The sequence below is a fragment of the Aythya ferina genome (assembly GCF_964211825.1).
Source record: "Aythya ferina genome assembly, chromosome: 19".
In the NCBI taxonomy this organism is placed as follows: Eukaryota; Metazoa; Chordata; class Aves; order Anseriformes; family Anatidae; genus Aythya; species Aythya ferina.
This window is the reverse complement of record NC_140309.1, coordinates 6,740,520-6,761,202: the sequence shown is the minus strand read 5'-3', so window position 1 is coordinate 6,761,202 and position 20,683 is coordinate 6,740,520. Positions and strand designations below refer to the sequence as shown.

The window sequence follows — 20,683 nt, the reverse complement described above, 5'->3', positions numbered from 1 at the left end:
GGCCGAGACACGATGGGCAACCTCTGTCGGCAGAGGCTCTGTCCCTGGACCACCTGTGTGCAGGCACAGGGGGTAGGGGTGCACTGGGAAGTGTCCCTCTGGTCTCTGCATGGCCAGAGCCAAAGGAGAGAGCCTGTGCTGGGAAACGAGCCCAGTCCACAGCAAACTGCACGTGGCAGGGGCAGGTGGGGGGCAGCTGTGGGCTGAAGTCACAGGGCCACGGTAAAGCCAAGTGGGAACAACCTTTGGCAACGCTTTTTAGGTTTGATAACACCACTGGAGGATTAAAGCCACTTCAGGAGGAAATATCATGCCAGGTCTGAGTGATTGCCCAGAGTAAGGCTAGAGTGATGTGAAAATGGGTGATAAATATTAAGAGACGGAGATGAGAGACGTATAATGGAACGTCTGACAAAACCTTAATTAGAGTCTTGTATATACTCTGAGAAAATATATTTAGCCGATAGCAGCACTGGGGGTTTGAAGCTTTCTACAATGTGCTTAGGTTTAAAATAAACATTTATTTTAAGCACAAGTAAGTCATTCAACTAGCTAGTTTAAAGTCAAGGTAGGTGAACAGCTAACAGTAAATGATCTACTACATGCATTTATTCAAGCTTCTTTTTAGCCTGGATTTCCTAAGGGGGGGGAAAAAAGAAGAAAAAGAAAAAAAAGAAAGCAGTCTGTTATTGCTTTGTGTTAGTCATTTCCTCCTAATAACTCTTGAATCTCCTGGCCAATTTCTCAGATTCACCACAGGAATAAAGGGCTTGGAAATGCTACATTCCTCCAAGAGTGCTGGAAACGAGTGGCTGATGATCCCCACTCATGGAACAGCTGCTAGAAAATCCAGATCAGACGCTCGCAGGTTTCTTACTCATCTTTGCTTGTTTATAACTCTCCTGAATCCTAACACAAATAGCTGCTCCCACAGAAAGGCCAGCACTGATCCTAGATGAATTGGGTCAAGATGTTATTTTCATGACGGTTTCTCGTGGCTCCTTCTCCCCCTCGCGCTTGAATATTTAAAGCCAGCAGCTCCTAGGAATGATCCTTGACTCCAATATTTCCCACATACCCAAATACTTTCCCCCAACAACCTTTGCTGTAAATTATCCATACCGCTAGCTCTCCCCATCACAGCCTCTGCAGACAAAAAGGAGGGAGCTCTGCGTGTAACTGGTCCCTGCTCTGAATCACGGGGTCGGATTTGTCTCTTCAATATCAGACAGCAGCATCAAATGGTTCGTATAATGGCTTCAACAGCTCCTCACCCATCCCTGCCTCTGAAATGACCCACAGTGCGGTCCATGTCACGACAGTGGATGTGGGATCTCCCTCAAAGAGCAGTCAGCCAAAGGAGCCAGGCTCCACTCTGGGCAAAAAAAAAAAAATACCCTCAATAGTTTATTGCCCTGGATGAATTCATCTCCCGGAGGGATGAGCAAGGGCTTTGGGGTGCAAGTGCCCACTCCTGCAATGCTGAGCATGGGCAGGAAGTGCTGGGTAGGACTTGAGAGACATCTTGTCCGTTCCCCTTGCTCCAAGGCAGGAGTCTAACACCTCGCTTGTTTCTGTCAGAGCTGTCTATTCTGTTCTTAAATACCTCTGGTGACAGAGCTGCCACAGCGCCCTTACGTGTCCTCGTCCTGTCATTCACGGTGTCACCTGCTGCCAGGGTCCTGTAAGACTAACGGTGTTTGTACTAGGGAATGAGTCAATCCATGATGGGGTTTTCAGTCCTCTAGTTTGTCAGGAAAGGTCACACTCAATTTGCCTGCCCATGCTGCTCCACCTATGATTTCCTCCAGGCTATGAGCTCTCAGAGCCCAAACATGTCCACCATGGGCCCCAACTACTCCTTTTGAGTTCCCTCCAGACTTTCAGGGCTTTTATGGATGCCTGGAGAGACCACTGTGCTCCTCTGCACACCACCAAAGCAGCTAAGGCAGGGAATTCCCTTCTCTCCTTCCCCACAAAGCCTCTCACCCAGCCCCTTGATGCAACAGGTTTTGCAAGAGGTCCTCCCAAAGCTCGGGGCCTGGGGAGATGCCCAGGGCACTCAGCCACACGCTGGTGTTCAGCGGGGCCACCAGCAGCACAGGCAGCTCGGGAGTGCGGAGAGCTTGGGATTGATTGCGTTGTCACCTTTGCCTACTGCTCCTTGGTTGCCAACCAGCAGAAGGGATGTCCTGCTTTGCATAATGCTTGTACTGCGAATATTATTAACCTCATATATCACCGGGGAGTGCGCACAGCTCCCGTTCGCAGGGAGCACTAGGGCCAGCCCTATTCAATCTACTTCCATAAACAGTAACAAGGACCATTTAATAAGCAGGAGGCAGCTGGTGTCTTCAGAGGTTAGGCTTTTGTGTTGATTTTTTTCTCTTTTACGAAAGACAAATAGGCCCAGGAAATTTTTTGCTCTGGATTTACATCTTGTCGACCTCTCATAAACTAAGCAGGGTCAAGCATTGGTCAGTACTTGGGCGGGAGATCTCAAGGGAAAACAAAATCCACAGTACATTAGGAAGAGAAATGCTTGTGACTTGGCTTTTCAGTGAGTAATGCTACGCTCCTTGAGCCAACGCTGAATCCCCATCGCAGGCAGGGTTAAGAAGGCAATCACAGCTGCAGAAGGCTCCTTCTTCCTATGGGACGTGAGGGCGGGCTGGGCTGGCACCTTCAAAGGAACCAAAGGGAGGAACCAGAATTACACGACAGTCGAGCCTCCTTTGAGGGCCTGTATGAAAATACCAGCCCCGATCATAAAACCTCCTGTCTCTTTCCAACAGCAGGTATTAGCTGAGGGATAACTGTTTAATACCTCAAGCAAAAGGCATTCTAGCCCGCTTCCTCCTCTAAATCCGGGCAGCAAATCTGTTTGAATTCAGTATGTTTGCTCCCCCTACTGAACTGTCCCACACGCTCAATGTATGTTTTTCAACAGTTCCCCAACTACCTCTCCTGCACTGGCTGCATTTCCCTGGTGAGTAAAACGATTTCTATGTTCAGTAGCCTGTAAAGCACTTCAAAATCTTTCAGATGAAAGGCCCTCATTGAAAAGTGTATAATAAGATTTCATTATTGTATCATTTATTCTCATTATCGCTAATAGCAGTGGTTGTATAAAATGTTCTTCCTGTGATCAGGACTGACTACCTAGCAAACAGCCCAGCCTGCAGAAGCTAAGGACAAAGAAGGCATTGGGGAATAGGCATCCAGAGTTCACTTGGCTGTTTGCAGCCCATACATCCTCTCCGCTTCTTTGAAGATTTTAATTAGAAACCTACAGAACAGTGTTGCTGGACCTGGGAGAGATCCAGAGGTATAAAGGACAACAAGCAAACTGCGAGCTTCCCTTCGTCACAGGCGTAAGGCTTTTTAGAACTGAAACGCACGAGGTGCTCACAAAGGGGGCTAGAGACCAAGCAGTGCTGAGGTCTGGGGACACACGGTGTGCTTGGCAAGGAAAAGGGGAAGGTTTGGATAAAGCAGACTCTGTTTTCAGGGGACAGGTTGCCAACAGGCCCTGCAATGAGCAAACAGGCTATCTACCCTCTCGGGGGGCTGGGAAGGCGGGGGGGACAGCATTTCAGTGGGAACTTGAGGGTGTACAAAAAAGAAGATTCCTGATTTAGCATCTCAAACAGACCAGAAAGAAAACTGGGGAACAAAGCGTGGAGAGGAAATGCAAAAAGAAAAGAGGTGTGAAAGAGAATGAAAAGCACTGCTAACTCGCTCTGACCTAGGCAGCAGTGTTCAAAGCTGTAGAACTCATTGCCCTAAATAAATAAATGAACTAAGGGCAGGATTTATAAGCAAGAGAGATACAAGGAACAGCTGGTCGAAAGGCGTTCAGATGGGTAATGGAAAGTATTTACAATGTTGGCCAAGCAACTTGACAGGCAAGAGAAGCCTAGTCATCAGTTAGGGCAAGAAATAAAAGAGGTGACAGCTGTAAGATCTCCTACTGCCTAGAGAGCTTGAGAATGAGGGATTTCTGCACCACTCCTGCTCTTCCCCTGCGTGCCCCAGATGCTGTAACTTTGGTGACCTGTATTTCCATTCAGACACTCGGAACCTTACACGTCAAATGGTGCAGTGACAAAGAAGGGAACTTCTTCATCCAGGGGCTGCAGAAACAGATGGGCAGGACGGCATCTCGGACCTTTGTCATTGCAGGATGATGAAGTAAAATTGCAGGATGATGACCAGTAAAAAGCAATTAGGGCTGGATTTGATGCTGAAGCCTGGGGACCCTTCAGGCAGTTAAAATGTTTGGAGATAATCCAGTATGAATGGAGAAGCCAGTCTTCAGATTGAAGGGTAAAAAAGACAGGAGAAGTGACAGCATGTCCAAGGGCACAATAAACGGACAAGAGCAGTTCTGTGGAACAGCATATTTAGTGAGATCAACAGGAAAACTAATATCCAATTTCACTAGTTGCTGAAAATTTGTTTTACTTGAAAATTAAGTGGTAGCAAAGAGCATGGGTTGTGTTTTTGTTCCAGGTCACTGATGATCTCCAAATGAAAGAGGAAACCATCAGACTTAGGCTTGGGTGATACAGGGATTTCTTATCAATTTCCCCTTCACCAGAATCATTCAAAGAAAACCCACTTTCAAGGCTTAGCTCCAGCTCAAGTAGCCAGATGAAAGGCACCATTTACAAGGCATCCCCACCATTACCCAGATAAGATCTGGTTCTCAGGGACTCGGAGAAAGTGGAGGATGCTGGCAGGTGTCCTCCTTCCAGCGTGACAGATCTGAGCACCCCAACGGAAATATAATAAAAAATATTCTCAAGGTGTCAGAGCTGTTCATCAGAACTGCTCTGATTATCTAGCATTACTGAACAGCAGCTACTTTGTCCCTTTGATCACGGCTGGTCTTCAAGTCATGGATGAATTAAATTTTTAACAGCCTGTGTGACAGCTCAGGACAGCTGTTGTGTCAAAATGGTCCTGAAGGCCCCCATATACCTCGGAGCAGTCAGCAGATACAGGGCTGCAGCAGTGGGGAGTTAGCAGCATCCTTGGCTCATCTCCAGAGAACTGCAGCCAAAAGCTGTGCGGCTGGAAGAGGCACGACCTTGCAGCCCCAGAGATGGATCTAAGCAGAACAGGAAGATTTTAACCCCAGGACTTGTGTTTTTCCAGAATGCACAGTATTATTTTCTGGACTGATACACTGCCAAAAGAAGTTCTTGCAGGACTCACCCAGTATTTCTTCCATCGTGCGTGTCTCCATACAGTCCTGGACCATGTGAGCTCAGGGCCACCAGAAACAATTTCAAGGCTGTAAGTCACATGGAAGAACTAGCACGGTGCCTAAATCCCTACTCACACATGAAGAAACGCTGCACTGCACAAGCAAAAAAACACCCTGCTTTGTGCAAGCAAGGAGTTGTCTGGCTTATACTGCTAACTCTGCTCCATAGGCACACCACACGTTGGAAATGTCTGGTGCTGAACGTTCGATGTTGAGCCTTGGGGTGCTGAGCTTTGGAGAAGTCCAAGGGAAGGAAGCACAGGTGGTTGGGGAGGATTTGTGAAGCTGACAATCTCCTGAAATCCCTTCAGTACCTGCTGCTTGACAGCTCTGCGATTCTGAATATGGTTTTCTGGCTCACCCTCAAAAACTGAACAAATGACAGTGACTTTGGTTACAAAACAGCAGCTCTTTAATTGCAACAAGGGCCCCTGCTAATTTAGCAGAAACCTTTTTAGCTCATATAACTGCTCTGCTAATGAAATCACAGCCATCACCACTTCTGGCTCCCCATGGTAAAACCTCTGTCCTTTCCAGGGAGTGAATCTCACCATAGCTTCAGACGGAAGTTTTAATGGGCTTTAGCAGCCTTCGAGAGAAAGCGCTTGAAGGACAAAATAAATCATCTGTCTTACTGTACTGTCATAAAATCCCCCTTCCCCTTAATATTCTTCTTGCATCACCTTCTAGTTCTGCCACCATCCCTCCTTCAAAGCTCAGACTTAACTTGGAAAAGCATCTCTATCCAAGCGGAACAATAAAGATCCCCAAAGTTTCCGTATTTCAGGTGCAGGATTCAGGAGATCAAAATAACCCCAAAGCTCTAATCAACAAACTCATCTTTCCTAATACCACGAGGTGTGTTTAGCAAAACCCTCTTCCTCTCCTCATCTTAAAGCTCTGATGCTTGGGTGGCACACTGGGTTATTTTGAATTGGCTTTGCAAAGGTTGCAGACTTTCATGACGGAGGAAGGAAGGTCTCCAGCCAACACAGAGTCAGCACAGTCAGGTGTTTAACAGTGTTCTGCACAGGTCCTCTTCAGGACAAGTCTTCAGAAGGATCTCACTGGGCTGCTCCTAGACCTCGAGTGTTGCAAGGCAAAGGAAAAGCTGCAGATATCCTGGGTGGTCCCTGCCAGACTGTAGCAAAGGCAAGAATAAGGCAGCAAAGCCGCCTCTGCTTCCCAGCTTTTCTTCCAGCACCAACAACAGAGTTAAACTGGATCCTAAGTGTTGATTCATATTTCCAAACACTTTCTAACCATTGCAAAGAAGTGCTTAAGGGCTTGGCTGTATTTATGCTTTTGCTTGTCTTTAATAAAAGCTGTATTTATAATGCATGATTAATTATTTTGCACAAGCCTCCCTTTTATGGGAACCTGTGAAATGTAAGTGATTTTTAATACCACCTCGCAGACATGACGCCTTCTTCCCACCCCCATTACCATTAATCCACGTTGTAGAAAGATGTAACATTTGTCACTGGTTTATTATGAAGTGCAATGTTGCGAGTTATTTATGAGCTTGCTATTTATTGAAATATTTGCGGGTAGTTTTAGCACTTCAACTCTAGGGTGAGAATCAGCCATGTTTTACCCACTGCCTGGCAAAACCCGCTCCTGTTTAACCACTTCACTGCCACTCTCTGGCCGAGCCATCACAGCACATCTCCCAGGGCTGTGTTTTAGGGCAGCCTCTCAGCCTTGTGACTGCCAAGGGACTGGACAAGCAAGCTCAGTTATGTCTTGTTCTCATTAGGTGGAAGGGGATGGTTGAGAAGGTCCCAGGGGCCATAATGGACAGAAACAGGCAAGGAACGGACATATTACTGGACTGGAAAGAAGGCAGTCTGGGTGTCTAGCAGCATAGAAGTGAAGCAGCTGGCCAGACAGATCAAGCCAGTCCACTACTCAGTGTCTAATAGCCAACAAACCCAAGGAAGAGCACTAGAACATGACAAACACGCAGCGACCCTTCCCCAGAGCATTGCCCTGCTCTCAGCAACCTGCCACACAGGAACTTTCCAGGTGAGAGTTTTGCATCTGTCTTTAACAGCTCCAAGAGATTCTTCTTCCTTGGCTTTGCCCAATTCCTCCCCAAATCCACATAAGATTTTTTTTGTACCACAATGCCCTGATGGCTAGGAGTACCGCAGCTTAAATTCCACATTGCATAAATATTTCCTTTTGCTTGGTTTGACCCTACCATCACCTCTTTTCACTTGAAGCCTCCCTGTATATCTCAAAGTGCCTCTGTACCCTAAGTCCAACAGGACAATCCTCACCTCCATTCAAGCCTAAACCTGCTGGATATGTCAAACAGATGAAGAAGGAGGGTATGATGTGATGATTAGGAGACAGCAGTAACAGCAGTCAAAGAGCATCTGTAGGCCCCAGCGTTCCTGTCACTGTAGATCAACTCTCTCCCAGCTCATGCTCTGTTCTGACCTGGGTGTGCTTTGTGCCTAATCGCAAGAGAGCCCCTAAAACTGCTGTGACTTGTCTCTCATGCCTAGCTGGGATCTCTGTCAGCTCCTGGCTAGCACAACCCAGGAGATCAAGAGGCCAGGAAGCCCTAAGTGGTCTGTACAGAGCCACTCTCAGGAGAATGTCAGTGTTGCTTGGCCTTGCAAGTTGCTGTGTCTGTCTCTGTTGGGAGCAGTACAATGTGGGGAACCAAATTTAAGCAAAAACCTGGAATAAAATTGTTCTGTGGCAGCCTAGCCCCATGTCTGAAAGTACACACTGAATTTAACTAGATGTGAACGCAGTGTCATTGCTGGGGGCCTTGGTTAAAGTAGCTGGCCTCTATGTTTTCAGCTACTGCTTCTTAAAAGCTTAGGGTAGCTTGACTATGCCAGCAGTGAGCATGCTCATATAGCCATATGGCCATAGTCTTAACCTCTGTTGCCCTTCTCAGCTTCCCACTTGAGCACAAAAATGAAAAGTGCAAGACCTAGAGCGCTTACCCCACCCCAACCAGTCCCATGAGAGCAGATGTGAACAAGAAGAACCAAAAACGTACTTCTGACACCTTGTGAAACTCTGTCTTCTGCTCTGAACGTGCTCTGCTGTCTTTCATCACCCATCTGACCTTAGCATTGAAGGATTAACACTTTAGGAAAATGGCCACATAGGAAAATCAAGAGCAACACTAATCACTGCTTCTTTTCAATAGCCCAAATAATACATAACTGTAGTGTATAGCAAACAGCTGCTTCAGACAGAACAGCTAGTCCTAGGAAGGCAGTCCCTGTATTTTTTCCTCTGTACTGCATATTGTTTCAGTAAGAGAAAAGAGAGAACAGGAACCAGCACACAGCACTATGGCTGTTCATCAAGGAATACAAATGAATCCCTTTCATGTAAAAGTGCAGAGAAAAAAAAAAAAGAAAAAACCATATAGAAGTGTTTGGCTGCTGGGTTTAGACATGCGAGCCCTGGACAATTAACCAGTCAGTTACCCTGCACCATCCAAGCCACATTCATCATCTACAGAGACACCCCTAGACCATGACAAACAGGGAACGAACTCCTATTACTCCATGACGAATGGAAGAAATTCATCAAATCTCGCACTGCCAACAAAGTGTGCTGAGCAAAGAGACCTCATGCTTACGGCTGAATGCTCAAAAGACAACTGTCAACTTACGGACACGGCTCTGAGACAGACCACGAGCTCAGGTCCCCAGTCACACAGCAGATGGTGGTCAGCCAGAAGCAGCTCAGCAGAAAACGTCATGGAAAGCAGAACATTGCCTTTACTGAGCTCAGGGACAGGGCTTCTGGTTTGCCGTTTGCTTTTTAGCAATTGCAGCTACCAAAGTTGTCAGTTTGCAGCACCTGAAATGTCTCGCTGAAAACTGTTTACAACACTTAGCACTTTGTGCTGAGATCACTTGCTGCAATGAAAGCCTGTATTTCATTGAAAAGAGCAGCACTTTGCAGGCACAGATTTATTTTGCTCCAACACTCGGAGCTCCCTGGTGCTAGCTGGATACAGAGATGCTGCACAGGTACGCAGTTTGCTGCAGGTAGAGCATTTGAAGAGTGTGAATTAGAGGCACACGAAGTATATTTGAAATGTTTAGCAGCCAGATGGAAGGCATTTCCTCTTGTTCCATACATTTTTATTCTAATCCTGCTCTCTGTGTACGTGTTTCTGTTGTGCTAGCTACAGTCAGATTTCCATACAACATCTTTTCCAGCAGAAAACACTATTTCATCAGAATAAGCCAACTTGATTTTGACAAAATTTCCATGTTTTATGAGCAGTCTGCTCACTGAAAGCATTTTCTAAAATCAAAACAAATCTTGGAACTTTGAAGTTTGCCTTACAACTCTTTATTATAAATAACTTGTGGGGTAAGGAACCACACTCCTACTGCATTTTGAGAGCAAAGCACAGTCACCTGTAATTTCTGAACACTAAATGCTCCGAAATGCTGTGGCAGGGCATTTTGATATGGCTCAGTGATTGCTCCAAAAAGAAAGTGAGACAGAAAATCACTCAAGGTCTTTTAACTAGCTTTTAGCAGACCTGTTCCCACTTGATCCAGCTGTTTCCAAGACCCCCTTCAAAGGGTCGAACAGGATGAAGCCTTCACTCACTAGTATTTTATACTGCACCACACACCAGGCCTGATTCTGCTGATGTAAAGCCAGGGTAATTTTAAATCATCAGAGCTAGTACAGATCTACCAAGGCATGAATGCAGAAAGAAGACTTTTGATTCTGGCTCTGACAGCAGAGCCTCCAGTTGGGGTTGAGTGAAGCAAGGGTTTTCCACGGTGAAAGTAAGGGTCAGCTTCTCTGCACCAAAAGGTGGGTGTCAGTTCTGCTTCCGCTGTTCCATCCCAGTCACTTTTCCTGTCACACCGTGTCTCAGTTTCCCTCCACATCACAGCTCACTGCCCCAGCTTGCTGGTGTAGCCGAGGTCCCAAGCCAAACCACCAGCTCCAGGGGCTCTTTCCCCATTTCTCCTAGGAGCCCAAGTGGAGAGGCAGGACAGGGAGCCAGGCACACTGCCACACTTCAGAGCTTCTGAGACATTTTTTTGCCAGCCAAGGACAGACTGTATTATTTAGGAGCTGGTCAGACTGGGGTGATGGGGTGAACAGCTTTGCAAAGAACAAACAGGATAATAAACCCATCTTAATGCCTATAAAGGAACACAATCTGACCTTATCTATATGCAAATTGTGGTGCCTTCTTCCTTCTCTTTGAGGGCGGGTAAGCTGGCTATAATGTGCCTGGTAACACCAGTGCATTTGCATTCCAGCAGATGCTGTTAGGAACTTCTCTCTGCTTTGTTCAGTGACTTAGGCTGTACTTAAAAAAAACATAGAAAAAAAAATCACAAAACAGTCCCTTCTGATTAGAAAGCAGTTCCATTTGGCTGCCACCTGTTACAGATTCACCAGAGCCTCAGGAAACTTTCAGACACCAGCAGTTCCCACACCCTTTATCAGCAGCATTTGCCTCCTTGTTCTTTGTCACCGAGCTGTATTTGCATGGAAACCAGGCTCTGGTGCTGAGGAATCCATCTGTTCCTGCTGTTCCCTCCTCACCTGAAAAGTCAGACAGCCCTGCTTACAGTGTTTTGGGTGCCTGTGAGTTAAAAACACCTGAGAAGTTAGAGACTGGGAGGGAAAAAAAAAAAAAAAAAAAAGAAAAAAAGAAAAAAGCAAAAGCGAACACTGGATCTGCCCGTACCAACTACTATTTTTTCCATGATTCTGCAGAAATCAGCCTGTTCACATAGGCATATGCTTATCAACCCACAGTAAAATCCATTTCCTTCATAACTCTGCATAGCTCCCTTGTACACCACCACTTTCCTAATTTATCTGAAGCTACTCAAGCTCCTGCTGAGGACCCACTGCCCTGTCCCAAACGCCACCAGGGCTGTAATCGTGCTTGCTCCTATCTCAAGCAGCCTGCAGTTACACGAAGTTTGGATGAACTTCCAAATCCGAGGCATTCTGCTCCTCCAGTGCCTGACACCAGTCTTAGGCACCGGTCCACAGTTTTCAGGGGAAGAAATTAAAGACAAAGAGTAGCTACATTTTTGTAAGAAAAAAAAATAATAATAATATTGTTTTTATGCAAATAGCCTTAAACTTTGGATAGGAGCAAGAGAAAAAAAAGGGGGAAAAATCCATTTAAAAACCTTTCTGCCTCTATTCTTTTTTCCTCTTTATGTTTTCAATGTGGCTTTAGTGGCTCTTTAAAGATGTACTACAAAGCTTTTAATAAAAGCCAGAATGAAAGGCAGAATCCTCTTTAAGATCCTAAATCAGTCTTGCAATACGTGTCTAGACTCACACGTTGCTAATACATTAACTTTTTAGGAGTGAGATATTGTAACACCCAGTAATCCCTTCAGCTTCTGCTAAATTCCCTGTCAAGAAAGCTGTGTGTTTCTGTTTAGATGGGAAGCAGCAACATTAACAATGACCCCTTCCAGAGAACATTTAATAGGCAAGTAGATCACTCAAAGTACATTTCATTTCTGCCTCTCATTCATTTAGCAGTCCTTTCCACCACTCTGTGAGCACTGAGGGTATGATTGCCTTGCATCAAGCAACCACTGCGCTTGCTGAACAAAATATACAGGAGTTTGGTCCTAACGTTGGGAGCAATATGCTGGTTTTGGCATTGATCCCACCAAATCTAGGGTTACACGTTTCCAGCAATAGCTGCTCCATCTCCACCAAGCACTAACAATTTCCTCTGGTCACAACTACCCAGTTTCTCTTCCCCAGGAATTCAATTTTCCGTGCTGTTGGCTTCAAAAACGTGAGAGCAAGCAAGCTCCTGTCAGCCACAGTAAGCATGTGCTTCTACAGCTTGCAGTTATGAGTCACAGATTTTTGCGTGAGACAGAAATTGGTGGTTTGCTTCCTGGCCTAAATGTGGCATCTACAAGTTGTCTGCTGAGCAAAGGTAACAAGCAAGCTCTAAGTGAAGTGGGATTTTTTTTCTTAAAAAATCCAACGTTCCTTAGTCCCAAGCAGTGGCCTTACTGCATCTATTTTCGGTGGAAACGCTAACCCGCTGATTCTTTGACTGGAGAATGCCAAGGGCAAAAACAACAGGTCATTGAAAAATCACCTGGTTTGTCTGGAGCTACAAAAATAAGCCGGTTTTGAACTCAGATCTCCTGAGACCCAGCTCCGTGCCCTGCCTCCCCATCTCCTGCGCAACCACAGGCAAATCACTTCATCTCACCCAGCTGCGAAGTGAGGATAAGAAGTGCTTTGTTCACCCAGGCTTGTTTGACTTTGCCGTGCAGACTGCAGGCCCTGCAGGGCGCGAGCTCTCTGTCTTCCCACGTATGTAGAACAGCCATTTTTTGAAATAACCAGCCAATGCACCACATGAATTTGTGAGCCCCAAAGATGTGAGAGAGAGGTATTTGGAAACACAACAGAGCAAGTGTGTTGCTATCCTGTGATGCTTGCAGCCTTTGGATGCAGAATCAGCTTCTAACCTGCACAATGCTGCGAGCAACTGCCCCAGCAGTCACAAACCTCAGGAGCCTCAGGCAAGCTGCAGCTAAATTTAGATCCTCTCTTCCGTGCTTCAGCTGGAGTTTTCACAGATAGATTATATTCCCCCAGTGCAGTCAGTGTGCTCAGAGGGATCCCTTGTTTCTCTAGTTAGTTATTACCCTCCTGCAGGGAGAAGGGGCCCTGTTTGCACTAGGAATGCCAGACAAGCTGTTCTGAGCAAAACGCTGAATGCCAAGTCTCTTCATCAATGTGTCAAGGCTAGAAACTCCTCTGAGTGACAGGGACTCTGAGGAACCACACACAGCAGTCACCTCTGCTGCCGCTGCTGAGAGAAGCCTTTGCAGGGCAAAGGGAAGGGCCCAGGAGAGCAGAAATCCTGATCCAGCAATGGGAGAACTCCCCAGGCCCTCTGGGGTGTTGTGGAAAATTGCCTTCCCTCCCCAGGGTCACTCCAGCCATTCGTAATCCACACACACACACAACCCAATCCTTTCCTCAAGGTCTGCCAGCAGCGCTGCTTTCTGGAGGACTCAAAATTATCAAACAAAATACTTGTCCCTTACCAGATCAAGAAGAGCTCGATGATACTGAAACATCTTTGCCCTGGGGCCACTTGATGCTTGCTTTAACTGTGTTACCCCATTAAGGATGATATGATTTAAGTCTGACTGTCTGGTTTGCATGGTGATTAATAGCAGCTGGTTAGCCATATTCCTTGGATATTAGCGGCAGAGCTTTCCTCTGTTGATTTCTCACTGCTCCTAACAAGACGAAGGACTCCAGTCTCAGCTAACAGAGAAGTCTGACTATTAGCAGAGATGAAACGGTCAAAAAAGGAAAAAGATAACCCTGAATCATGGCTAAGCAGCCAGACACCAATTAGATGCATTGCTTCTCAGGATCACCATGCACATCACTTTACCCAGGTTTGAACCTAAGCTGTGAAACAACATTTCAAAGACAATTAAAACATCATAAGCAATCATGTGTGAATACTCCTAAATGCAGCTACTAAATAAGATACAACGACAGATCAGCAACAGGAGAAATCATAGTTTAATCTAACCCTTAATGGTTGTTTATTATCTAAATGATTACCCCAATTTAGAACTAGCCACTTGTTACAGGCTGGAACTATATCACAGCTTTTTCCACGTTGAATTCAAGGCTCAGTGGAGACGGTATTCCACAAGTTCATGGTCAGTGAACATAGGATGGAGACTTACAGACTGAACACACTTGATCCTACTAGACCCTCCTATGCCCACTAAGTGATTTGGATGGAAGGCCACTGGTGTATCCTGAAAACTGGTTAATATCAGAGCCTCAGAGTGAAAAAGCTTCATCTGGCCCCAGGACTGCTGCAGAACTGACAGAAGCATGTAAACAAGCACTACCCAGAGGCAGAAGGGTGGCTGTCTCTGAGAAAGGACCGAAGGAGCCCAGGTTCTGTGGGATGCTGGCAATGGGTTCAAGAAGGTAGAGTAGTAGAGGAACTGCTGGATGGGAGCGAGGCACATTTGGTGAAGAAACAGTGAAAAACATTCACCGGGATAGTCAGGGTACCATCAGTACAAGCTAGTACAAGCTCTCCACTCCCGGCTGGCAGATGGAAGCCCATGCAGCTGTCAGACATCTCCAACCAGTCCTACAGCCCCTGGGACAACCAGGGTGGCTTCTCTGCCCTCAGACGTATACACACAAGGCCCTACTCAGTGATGGAGTTCATTAGCTTCAATTTAGCTGCAACAAAGACATAAGCAGAGAAGCACAGCAATGGCTCTAGCAGGTCTGGCCAGTTCTGGAGTCTTGCTCTCTAATTATGGCCACGAGCACCGGCCTGGGAGGGGCTATATGGCAGTGCCTCATTTTATATTAGAGCAGGTAAGGGCAAAATAGCAAAGGGTCTGATCTTACATCCAGACCCCCCAGTAATAGGAGAGTAATTCAGTGGAAAAAAAAGGGCGGTGTTCACCCACCTTTCACCCTCCTCTAATATTCTCTGTCTTCCCAGACAACTCATTCTGTTCTCTCAGGGATAAGTCAACATCTTGTTCAGCTATTTTTTCTCATATTCAGCTGCCAGGGTGGACTCCTGTATTTGCAGCTAGTTCCCCTGACGGTCTGAAACTTACTCAATTACCAAATCCTTAGGTCTTGGACTCTGCTGCTTGCTTCTTCAGAGGGAACCCCATCGTTCTTCCCTCAGGGCCCCTGACCTGACACACATTTCTTCTTAGTGAAGCTCACTTCATTAACCGAGCGGTACCTAACTCCCACTTTATTGCTTCCATCCGCTTTATTGCTTCCGTCTTTGCTTCTTTGGCTTTAAGGTTTTCTAACGCAAAGGGTTTTATCAAAGCAGATAGTCTGCAGCTGATGTTAGTGCTGCAACAAAACGGTCGACTAATTGCCCAGCCATGTGGAATTAAGCTTTCCAGCTCAGACCTGTCCAGCAGTGTCTCTGCACAAAGCAAAGTCAGCTCCTCCATGTCATTGTCTTGATGTTGGCCTGAGTCTGAGATGGGGGGGGCTGAGCACTGTTGTCTGTTGGTGGAAGAGAGGTAGAAGGCAGACGCATCTCATTTGCATGAGTAACCACCCACCATGCCAGGCCAAATATTGTCATTGTTTCCATTAAAATATTCATTTGTGCTTGGAAAGAAAAGATTAAATTGAGTTGCCTTTACTGCGCAGATAGAGGGAGAAGCAAATTATATTTGTTGTGTCTTCTGCAATGGATTCATGCTCCCCATGCCACAGTGGTACACCACTAACTCATTGTTCTTGGACACAGACAGGACAAGCTGGGATGCCAAACAGTCCCAGCCGGTCTGTTTTTGCAATATACCTCACAACAGAAGTCAATGGATTGTTTTCCACTCAGGTTTGTCTCCCCAAAGGAAAACAGTTAAAATGTAATATTCTGGTTTTGTTTTGTTTTTTAATGTCAAGAGTGATTTATATTAGGGGAGTAAGTCTGGAAAGGCACTGGTTTCTTTTTTATGGTCATACATCCAGGGAGCTGAGCGAGCACTGGTGCAGGCAGTGGTTGAGGCAGTGAGGTTGCTCCCACAGCCAGCAGTCCTGCAGCATGGCAGACACCTGGAGCTGCTTCCAGGCCACTCCAGCCTGAGGCAGTCACTGTGGGGTTCGTGTATGCTGCCTTTATCCTCTCAAGCAAGTGGGTGGCATACACATTAAAATCTCTGTCCCCATCTCCTGTTTCAGAAAGTTAAGGTACAGATGTGTGGAGGAATGGAAACTAATGTCTTGTATTTAGCACTAACTACCAGGGAGGGCTACCCATGTATGTTTTCATTTTGTTTCCCCTCCCTTGTTAATACAGAATCCCAGTAGTCGTATACTACCTACAGGGATACTCCAGACCCTAAACTGATCTAATCCATGCATCCTCCATCAGTCAGGATGACCTCAGGTCTCAATGGTTTGTTTCACTCCCTGAATTCCAAAGCCCCTTCCATTGAGCTGATCACCACTACAAAAGTTGTTCAGCCTCTGCTTCCTTCCGAGAGGGAAGGTAGGTGATCTGTGTGTTTATTTGGAGTCAGAGGTTGTTTTTTTTTGGTAAGTACATCTGACAGGATCCAAGAGACATTCTCACTACTCAGCACAGAAGGTGGAGAACTTTCCATCAATCTTTTGGTTGTGGGGGAGTTCAGCATAAATCCTAGCTTATGGCATGAGCTGTAAGATGCTCCACCTCAAGGCCAGTGTCACATGTGGCACTGTGACCCCTGCCCTTACTGTGCATATTAGCATGTCCTGCGTTGCCTTTCTAAATGGCTACTAAGAACTAAAGGACATCTGAAACTGCTGTACAGCAAGAAGCACAAGTTTGCCGGTACGTGACTTGCAATGCATTCTGACAATCACATAATTATAGCTACAATCCATTCACCCAGCCAGCGACAAGAGGTGGAATTGTTTAAGAGAATTCTCTTGCTGAGGATTGTTGCAGCCACCCGTGATACCACAACGCGACTCCCGGTGCCAGCAGAGGGCCTGGGGGTGCTCAGGAATAGCTGCTGGTGTTCACAAACAACTAAAACATCACCAAGCACAAGTGAGGGGCAGATGCCCATGGATGAGACCCTCTCTGATGGCACTGGGCCGTCAGAGGAATGTCTCTGAGCTAAGTCCTCAACCTAGGTACCTCTTAGGAAAATAGAAGGAAAACCAGCACTTAATATGAGCTTCTAGGAGCTAAATGTCAGGTTTATTGCCAATTGTTTTTCTTGGTCTCATGCTTTCCTTCCTGCTGCACTCCCAGTATTGCTGGGAGAACTGTAACCCTTTCACTTACTGGAAAAGGTTGCTTTGCCCTTTTCCCCAGCAACTGCAGCAAGAACAAGGCAATGTAAAGCCCATATAACTCTCCGGGCAGCCTCAGCCCATGGCCAGTTTGGAACGCTCAAGATTCAGAAGATGCTTTCAATGAAGGGAGCCAGGTGAGTTGAAAGATAGGCAGGATCAACCGTCAGGACATAGGGAGAAGTGACACACACCTCTATTCTGGAAGTATGAAGAACAGCATGCTGCAGTCTCTACTGGCAGAGCAGACAGACAGACTTCTGCAGTGCAGCGTGAAATGGGAAAGCTGAACATTAACATGTAGCATTTGGACACTGAGGGGACAGGATCTTCAGTTTGTCTCATCAGAAGGTTCTTAAAAGCTAAAATCTGCTTTGCAAATGACACACAAGTACAAATTGTAGACAGGGTGACAGTCTATTGCACAGACTCCTGTGGTGCCAAAGGATCTTAGCCACTTCTCAGGGTCTTCGTTTTTTTAAATGTGTTCTAGATACCCCAGGTGTGAGCTCAGACAACAGCAAGAAGACCGGGACTGATAGGAACTTGAACATGATTCAAACTGCATGGGAGGCCAGCCTGGAAAGTAAGGGGAGAGAAAGCTGCTGAGCTGATGAACTCTGAGTAGCCCATGTTGCTAAGGAGACGCATTACAGCATCCTTTAGCTGGAATTTCCTAAGTGATGAAGGGCTCCATGCCCAGGAACATCACTGCAGCTCAGCCCAGAAGGGATATAGATACCAATAACCAAGGTCAGATCATCATCTGCCAGGCTGGAGCAGAATCTCCCAGCCAACTGGACACAGCAGAGCAAGCCTTCAGATGGCATCAAACCCAATCAAGAACACCAGTTTGTTACGGTCCCTCTGCTAGATGGCTTCAGAGCAGAATGTAGTCATATGGCATCTTCTTTAGTGCTGAAGGTCACAAGTTCAAGTCCTTGGCAGCTTGGTTATCACTCCTGGAGATAGGATGGAGATGATGGTAGAAGGGGTGTGCACAAGGCAGCACTGGCCAGATGGTGGGGCAGTTTTATGTGACATTTCCACTGGCACAGCACACTGTGAATCTGTAAGGCTTCTTCCACCTCCTTCATGGCTGTACACAGCTGGTTACTAATGCTGCTGCCAGATCAGCTTCTCAGAGGATTTGCTTATCTCCTGCAGTGGATGCTTTGTGAAAGGCTGACAGCTTTTAGGATTGCAAATGGAGACTTCCAGGATGAAGACAAAAGGTAGAATCAGGATGAAATGTTCCCCTCTTTACACAGCAACTTCAGATCTCCCCCATCAGAAGCAGGAGATTATGGATTGACGGACAACACCCCCCTCACAAGCCTCAGTGGTGCCTCAGAGGGCAATTCTCCCAGGGGACACACCACACCTATGACCAAAGTCTGCCTCAATTGCCCCTCAGCCTGTAGTCAATATGCTCATGATTGAAAAGAAAAGCACTGGGGGACAGGGCTACTGTGTGCAACAAGTCAGCCATGAGGACATGTAGCAAAGGCTGCCTCCCATCTGACCTGTGCCACCCTGGGCTCTCCCAGGTGAAAAACTTCTGGGCCACACTGCCTCTCTGCAGCAGTACCCAACAGCCCTGGAGAGGGGCTGGACCCCTCGTGGAGCTGCACAAACACAACAAACAGGCATCTCTCCAAGCTGGTGGTTGCCAAACTCTGCCTCACGACTCCAAGCAGGAGACTAAACTGCCATCCGCTTTTCCTGGGCTTAGTTGGGTGCTACAGATCACTCGCACTTCATCTCACCCCGAGGTGATGCTTCAGTACACCCAGCATGGAGGCTTTGCCAGCCAAAGGGCATGAGGACTTCATCCCTACCAATCCCAGCCCCCTCCCAGATGCCTCAATCACTGACTTCCACAAGCAGAGAAGCCAACAAACCACAGGTGGGCCACAGGTAAAGTGCTCTGGAACTTGGCAGCTGCTAGGAAAGGAGGGTTCCCCTGGATGTCTTTAAAAAGTACTCTTAATGAGGACGGCCTCAGCATTACAAAATGCAGTATTTTCGTGTTGTTGGTTCCTATTTCATCTATTATTTACAGGAAAAGACCTATCTGAGAAAAGAAAAAAAAAAAAGCACTCTTCTGAACTCTTTCCATGACTGACTCAGCAATTCAGTTTTTGTGCTGGCTACTTTTTTTGCTTCTCTTCTTTTTATTGCTAATTTCTTCAATTTTCCACTTAAAATCCTTAAGCAGATTTTTCCTGTCTTTGACTTTTATCTCATTTTCTTTTCTTTTCTTTTTTTTTTTTTTTTTTTTTTTTTTAATTAAAACCAGCTTTTTTTTAATTAAAACCAGGTCAAGGAAACATTCTTTCCCCCATCTTCCTCTCCCTCCACAGAGCTTCTCCCACTGTAATCCTGCTGGACCCTCTGTCAGTCTCGGCATACTGCCACCACGAGAGCAAGCCTTCAGCATGGAAAAGGTGATCCTGATGCACCCCTGGGTGTTGGCTGCTGACAGATCCCAAAGCAGATCCTAGCTGCACAGGGGTGTCTTACGCTGGTCACTCCCAGAGGAACTCTGCTTTGGCTGTGACCCCGCTCCAGGTCTCATCTGAGCTGGATGGTAGCTGTAACGTGTTGGAGTAAATCTCTTTAACACGTAACAGCATAAACGCTTCGTGCTCCTTTTTCACATCTGCAGGACTAGACAGAATCAAACCCTTGTGGGAGAGACCTCCTAGTCCAAAAGGATGTCTATACTTCGTGGAAGGACAAATTTAACACGAAGCATGAGCCTTTCCATTTCCACTACCCATTCTGCCCTGGCACAGCCATTTAGATGACTGGGAGGAAAGCAAAATCACTGTCAGGATGGCTCAGCTGGCATTTGCTACGATCCTAATGAGGCCCAGTTTCACGCCTACTCTGACACGGCCTAAAGTGTTGCTGCAGAGACTGTTAGCGGAAGGGAGAGTGCAAATGCCTCAGGAAAACATGTGCAAGCTGAGATGCCAGTAGCTACAAATCAAACTGGCACAAATCTGGGTAATGATACTAATTTCAAGTGAGTTGCTCCCTGTTCACATTAAAATGAGCCAGCTCATGGTAAGACTTTTTACAGGTAGTTGTAGAAAAATGAAGAAAGAATCTACATTGGTAATTACCTTCTTTGCCTAATCCTGGCCTGCTGTAGAGACCCACCACATCTTGGGAAAGGAGGGAACAAAGGGTTACACAGTTCATTTATAGACTGAAGTATCAGTGGTGTTCATTCACTTGTTCCCACTCCTGAATTAGCTACTGTTTCACAGCAAGACCCATATTTTTCAGCTCCATTTAATGCTTAGCAGGATCACGTTGCATTGAGGTCACAGAAACGACTGCCATGTGTTGGAGAGGGAGACCCATATTAGTTTTAGTTGGCTGTCGTGTGTACCTGTATCATCCTAGCTGCTGCAGTGGAGAAAGCCACACAGACTAAAATTGATCTTGCTTTTCCTAACATCTCTGAAATCCTGCTGCTGCTGCAGTGAGATTACTACCGCTAGAACATTGGAACAGGAAAACATACAGGCAGAAAGAGCA

The 20,683-nt window shown here is 46.3% G+C and overlaps 1 long non-coding RNA gene across 1 annotated transcript; it reads right to left on the bottom strand.

Moving 5' to 3' along the window:
- Positions 1-917: 917 nt before the first annotated feature.
- LOC311421513 lies at positions 918-15,148 on the bottom strand. The gene is made up of 2 exons (XR_014684896.1): positions 14,773-15,148; positions 918-2,683 (listed from the first exon to the last, which is right to left on the bottom strand). It is a non-coding gene; the product is annotated as an uncharacterized lncRNA (long non-coding RNA).
- Positions 15,149-20,683: the final 5,535 nt, after the last annotated feature.